Below are 7,244 nucleotides of genomic sequence, written 5' to 3' on the forward strand. Positions count from 1 at the left end.
ATTTGAATGTAAGTTTTAAAAAAGAGACTTAAAAAAATGGAAAACAACGTAACTATTATAAAAAGTAAACAAAAATACTTTTATTAATCATAAAGTATTTACTTTTTTAATTTATAGATGTTCAGAAAAATTTAATGTTTATTTTAATAATTTTATACAATTAAAAAAGAATTAATTTAAAAAGAGTAAATATAAAATAAAAAAATTAAATAAATATAAATATATAATCAAATATTTTAAATGATATATTATAATTAAAAATATAATATATACTTATGTAATATAGTTAAAAAAAAGTAATATAATAACTAGAAATAGCATGTCCTAGTAGTAGTCAAGTTGTTTCTTATCCCTCAAATTCTCTGTTAGAATTCCAAATTAGCATGATGACATAAACACTATAATGTTAAAGATAATTGTATTTCTTAAGGTGTGAAAATGAAATTAAGTAAATGTTACGGTTTGAATTCTGCTTTGTGTATACAGTAATTTATTGGCAAATAACAAACTCTTAAATGGAGTTCAGATTAACTAACAACAGATATTTTTTTTTAACAGTATGTCGTTAGAAAGCTCTGGTAGGGTTTCGCCCCAAGAAGATGACCAGGTGCAACGAAGCACAAAAAAAGTCAAAGATCGTTCATCATTGGATCTCAACCAACATGTAGATAACATGGAGGTGGTTGATGAGATTCTCCCAAAAGTCCATGAAGAGACCAAGATCTCCTATAAAGCTTCTTTGCTATCAACACCAGGGATCAGTACAGAAGATCCTTCGTTTCTTACCAATGAGATCGAGGAGGATACTCCTAATCCGGAAGATCGGTGGTACATGGAGGAAGGTGGCCCTTCTGAGGGCAATAAGCCCTTTGACCCTTGTCCGGTCATTCCGGTCTCAAAGGAGGAATTCAATGAATGGTGTAAACCATGGAAAGCAGCACTTATTGTCAAAGTTCTTGGCAAAAGAGTGCACCAAGGCTTCATGGAACAACGTCTAAATAGAGACTGGGTTAAAAAAGGTAGGATTAATATTATTGATATGGATCGTGACTATTTCTTGGTTCATTTTTCAGATGAAGAAGATTACTCTCATGCTTTTCTTGGAGGGCCTTGGATGATTGCCGAACATTATCTTATTGTTCAAAGATGGAGGCCTTTCTTTCTCTCTTCTGAGAGTGCAGTCAGAAAAATAGCAGCATGGATACGTATTCCAAACCTACCTATTGAGCTATACAACCATCATTTTCTGTGGCGTGTTGGATCCACCATTGGAAATATGCTCAAGATCGATAAAACTACGTCTATTCAATCAAGAGGGAAGTTTGCTAGAATATGTGTGGAAATTGATTTATCTAAAAAACTTGTACCACGAATTTCGGTTATGGGAAATATTCTTAACATAGAGTATGAAAGGCTCCACCTCATCTGCTTCTCGTGTGGAAAATATGGGCACAGGGCTGATCAGTGCAGTGAAGGTGTTGCGACCAAGGACGCTCAGCCGAGAACAGGAGTCTCCGAGGAACCAACGGTGGATATGGAAAGTCATGATTTGTGCGATAATCAAGGCACGAAGGAAAGCCAAGATAACAATAGTAGGCCCAATCAGGATCCCCCTGACTTTGGTCCGTGGATGATGGTGAAGAGGCAATCCGGAAAAAGCAGGGAAGAATCTCGTCTGATTTAATTAAATCCATTCCTTCTAATAATAACCTTCTCATTGTGAAAGATGCTACAAATGATATAAGGCAAAAGGTGGAAGGTGGATCTAGGTTTGATATCTTAAATGTGGAAGAGAATAATTGTCAAAATGAGCCCAGTGAGAACTTGAGTTCACAAGCCACCATGCAAGTTGGGCTTGATCCAAAGGAAGCCCAAGAGAGACCTATCATATCTAATCTTGGCCAAAAAAAGATGTTGAGGCCAAGAGCAAGTAAAAACCCTCAAGCAAATAAAAAAAGTCCTACCATAAGAATTGGGCCAATGTTACCTAAGAAAGGCTTTAAGACCAAAGCAAAGGTCCAAGAAAAGAACCCTACCCTTCCTGAAGCTTCTTTAGTTATGCAAAATAGAATTTCTTCTTCCAGGAATCCCGAGACCGAATTGAAAGAAAAAGAGATATTGAATCGTATGAGGGAAATTGAGAAACAACAATGGGAAGCTTTTGACATGACAAAGAGAGTGAATGTGTTGTTTGAAGATAACAATGCGAAGAGTGAATTCATGTATGATCATCCGAGTAAGCGGCCCCTCTCGGCGAAGATGAAGGGAAAGAACGTGGAGGTGGAGCCACCGAAGAAACCTCCGGATCTCAGCGCGGGGGTCCCGTCTTCAAACAACAAACTAAAAGAGCAAGTCTCTCAATGCCAATCCAAATCGGATAACAAAGGGGGTTCCAACCGAACCTCTTAATGGTGCTGGTCTATTTGGCCTTTTCTTTTTTATTACGTCTTATGAATATTATCTGTTGGAATTGCAGAGGAGCGGGTGGTAAAGGTTTTCCCACTCTTATTAGGGATTTGAGGAGAAATTATGAAGCTCATCTGATCATTTTACTTGAGACCCACGTCAGTGGGGATCGGGGTAAAATTATTAGAAATAAAATGGGGTTTGATAGCTGCTGTGTGGAAGAGGCCAGGGGCCATTCGGGAGGTATTTGGGTTTTGTGGGATTCCCATTACTGGAAAGTGGAGGCTATTCAGCAACATATTCAGTTTATTCATTTGAAGATCGAAGGTAGAGATTCTATGCTCTGGATGTTGACGGCTATCTATGGGAGTCCTCAGAGATTGATGCGTAAGTCGCTTTGGGATAATCTTTGAGATCTTCGAAATTTTGTTGATCTTCCTTGGTGCACCATTGGCGATTTTAATGCCATCTTACACAGTTATGAAAAAAGGGGAGGAGCTCCTTCTCAAAGTGGCTATGCTTGCCCTGATTTTATATCTTGCGTCTCAGATGTAGGCCTTTTGGATTTGGGTTTCTCTAGCTTTCCCTTTACTTGGAAAAGAGGTAACTTGTTTGAACGCCTGGATAGAGCTCTTAGTGATATTGATTGGCAAATTAAATTTCCTGAAGCTTCCATCAAACATTTACCTTCCTTAAAGTCCGACCACTCTCCCATTTACCTTCAACTGTCTCCTATCGCTCTCCCCAACAGGAGAAGACATCCTTTTCGCTTCTTGGCAGCTTGGTTAAATCATCCAGAGTTTGATAATTTGGTCTCAAATAACTGGAGGATCCAAGAATCTTGGAGTAATGGTGTTGAGAATTTCAAAAGCTCTCTTAAGACGTGGAATTCTGAGGTTTTTGGAGATATTAACAGAAAAAAGTCAAGGATTCTTAGAAGGCTTCAGGGTATAAATAACAGTTTGAATAATAGAAATAACAAGTTTCTTGAAAAACTTCAAAAAGACTTGTGGGCTGATTATGAGGTCATCCTAGAGCAGGAAGAACTGTTGTGGTTCCAAAAGTCCAGATGCAATTGGATTGAGTTCGGAGATCGGAACACCAAGTTTTTTCACGGCACTACTATGGCACGTAGAAGAAGGAACAGGATTAAGTCTCTACAAGATGATAACGGGGTTTGGATTACGGAAAGCTCAGCTCTAGAAGACATGGCTACCTCCTTTTTTAAAAACCTATACACTGATGATATGGCTGACATTCCCTTTGTTCTGAGCAAAGCCTTTCCTATGGTGAGCAATGAAGAGCTAGAGAGCTTTGGTAGGAACATCTCTGCTGATGAAATTAAAGATTCTCTCTTTAATATTGGGGCCCTCAAAGCTCCGAGAAAAGATGGGATGCAGGCAATTTTCTACCAGAATAAGTGGGATCTCATTGGTATAGATTTGTGTCAGCTTGTTCAGAAAATATTTCAGAATCCACAAGAGGTAAAAGATATTAATGAAACACTTATTACCCTCATACCTAAAGTGGAACCCGTAATGAACCTGAAGCAGATGCGTCCCATCAGCTTGTGCAATGTCTCTTACAAAGTTATTACCAAGATCCTAGCCAGAAGACTCAGAGGTATCATGGGTAAATTGACACAACCTACTCAATGCAGTTTCGTCCCTGGGAGACAAAGCTCCGATAACATTGTTATCGTTCAGGAGGTTATCCATTCCATGAAAAGCAAGAAAGGTAAAAAAGGATGGATGGCGATCAAAATTGACTTGGAGAAAGCTTACGATAGACTAAAATGGAGCTTCATTGTGGATACTATCAAGGATATTGGTATGCCTGATCATTTTATTAACTTGGTTTATGCGTGCATCTCCACTGCTCGTATGAGAGTGCTATGGAACGGAGAAGCCCTTGATGAATTTTCGCCTTCTAGAGGTATTCGCCAAGGAGATCCGTTATCTCCGTACATCTTTGTGTTGTGCATTGAGAGGCTTTCCCAACTCATTAGTGTGGTTGTTGATACAGAAGTGTGGAATCCGATTAGTCTCAGCAGAGATGGGCCCAAATTATCCCATTTGTGCTTTGCCGACGACATGATTCTATTTGTAGAAGCAAGCATGGAACAAGCAGACATTATTAAGAAAGTTCTGGAAGCCTTTTGCAACAGTTCAGGTCAAAGAGTCAATAATGAGAAGACTCGTATTTTTTTCTCCAACAATATCAACCATAATATAAGGGAAGGTGTTAGTGAGGTGCTACAGTTTAGTAGAACAGCTACTCTGGTGAAATCTATTCTAACTTCTTTACCTAGTTATACTATGCAAACTGCTTTGCTTCCTTCATCTACTTGTAACTTAATTGATTCAAATTGTAGGAAATTTCTTTGGGGCGAAACAGGTCAAGTGAAAAAGACTCATCTCTTGAGTTGGAGGAAGGTCAATAAACCAAAAAACTCTGGAGGTTTAGGTATCCGGCATGCTAAGGACCTCAACCATGCTTTTATGATGAAGATGGGATGGGGTCTAGCAACAAAGAAAGACTGTTTATGGGCTAGAGTTCTGCGGTCTAAGTACAAATGTGGGAATGATATCATTCCCGTTGTTGGGAGAAAAAAGAATGACTCAAATATTTGGAAAGGAATCTGTTCGGCGTGGCAAGATGTGGAGCGGAACTCTATTTGGAGAGTTGGAAACGGTTCTAAAATAAATTTTTGGGAACACAATTGGGTTCCAACAGCTGGCTGTCTCAATCAATATGCTCTGCAGGTAAGTGAAACAAATAATTCTAATATATCACTAAATGACTTCTTGCTGGTTTCAGGGGTCTGGGATGCAAATAAGCTAAGGACCTGGCTGCCGGAGGAGTTAGTGGAAAAAATCATCGCGATGACACCTCCCTCACCATGGAAAGATGATGACCAATTGGCTTGGAACGTCTCAAGTGATGGAACCTTCAACCTCAGATCAGCCTATAACTCCTTGGACCGAAATCCTTCAATGCCGGTCCAGGTCTTTAAGTATGTTTGGAAATGGAATGGTCCTGAAAGAATCCGATACCTTCTCTGGTTAGTAACTAATGAGGCTATTCTTACTAATGCTACAAGAGCTAGAAGACACATGACTAATATTGCTAACTGTCCGAGATGTAATGCTGAGGAGGAAACTACCATTCACGTCCTTCGAGACTGCCAATTTGCCAGAAAAGTATGGTCTTCCCTAGTTCCTCAAGATCATTTGAGTGAGTTTTTCAACACAGATTTACCGGAGTAGATTTTGCTTAATCTGAGTCAAAGAGGTAACTGGCCATGCACTTTTGGAATGGGAATATCAGCCCTATGGTATGATAGAAATAAGCTGGTTTTCGAAGGAAAAATCTCTGCTCCAGGTATGGTTGCTATTTCTATTCACAAACGGACAACTGAAGTATTAAATTGCTTGAGAAAGAATCTTATCAAGGAGCAGGCCAACAGGTCAGATCACCTCATCCGGTGGATACCACCGCCGGAGAGTATTATAAAAATCAATGTTGATGGCTCGTTTTACTCGCACAATAATAACGCCGCTTGTGGCGGGGTTTTTAGAGACCAGTGGGGTAGATTCTTAAAAGGCTTTTCTTGCAACCTTGGCAGCTGTTCCATAATGCATGCAGAATTATGGGCTGTCATCAAAGGCCTCCAAATAGCAATGGCAAATAATATTCATCATGTCATCATCGAATCAGACTCTAAGATGGCTCTTAATTTTGTCAGAAACGGATGTCTTGATTCTCATCCTTGCGCGACCTTGATCAAAGATATCAATATCCTTGTAGGACGCATCCCCTCTATTAAGTGGAATCACATTTTTAGAGAAGCAAACATTGTTGCTGATTGCCTAGCCAAGAAGGGCCACGAGCTTCCCAACGGATTGCACATTTTTGATGCACCACCACCTGATTCTCTTCATTTTTTGTTTTCTGATTTTCATGGTTGCCTTCGATTAAGAGGTACCATTTGAGTGTTTTCTCCTGCTGTTGGGTCCTTGACCCTCCTTTTACACCAAAAAAAAAAATGGAGTTCAGATTCATAACGAATTAGTTCTTGACCTATTAGGTTAGGAGATGCCATAAATAACTAAAAAAATTAATAAAATTAAAAAATATAAAATTTTTAAGATTATAAAAAGAACAAGATAACTTTATATAAAGATTAATTTGATCAATTTTATCATACAATTTTTATATATATTTTCTTCGAGTTATATTTAAAAAAATAAATAATTCTCCTTCATATTACTAAAAAAACTATCCAAACCACGATAAAAAATATAAGATAATATCTAATTTTAATTACGTGTTTTATTATTACTCGCAAATAAATATAACAAAACTAAGCAAAAGAAATTAAGAAAATATTTATGGGAGTTGTACTAAAAAAAATATTAAACAAAAAATATTTATTCACAAAACTTTTCTTGCATACTTCGAATAACAATGCCCATGGCTATCAATAAAGAATATAGGCCAACAAATTAATAAATTTCTTTAATTACAAAGGACTCGTTTGCTATTAAAAAATATTTTGGACTATACTATAAACATACATAAATATTATACAGTTGCAACATTAACCGCAAATTAAAAATCTTATTAATAGGTATTTAAAGAATCATAAATTTTTTTTTTCACAATAAACAAATCTATGATTTACATTCAAGTAATTTGGCATCTTTAATTTTTGTTTGGAGAATGGATTGGATAATTTTTTAACTCTAAACATTATAATATTACAATATTTATACTACACACTTACACATCAAACATTAAGGATTCTCATCCACTATTGACATCAATCAAGTTTC

This window comes from Arachis duranensis, chromosome 7, assembly GCF_000817695.3.
Source record: "Arachis duranensis cultivar V14167 chromosome 7, aradu.V14167.gnm2.J7QH, whole genome shotgun sequence".
Lineage (NCBI taxonomy): Eukaryota > Viridiplantae > Streptophyta > Magnoliopsida > Fabales > Fabaceae > Arachis > Arachis duranensis.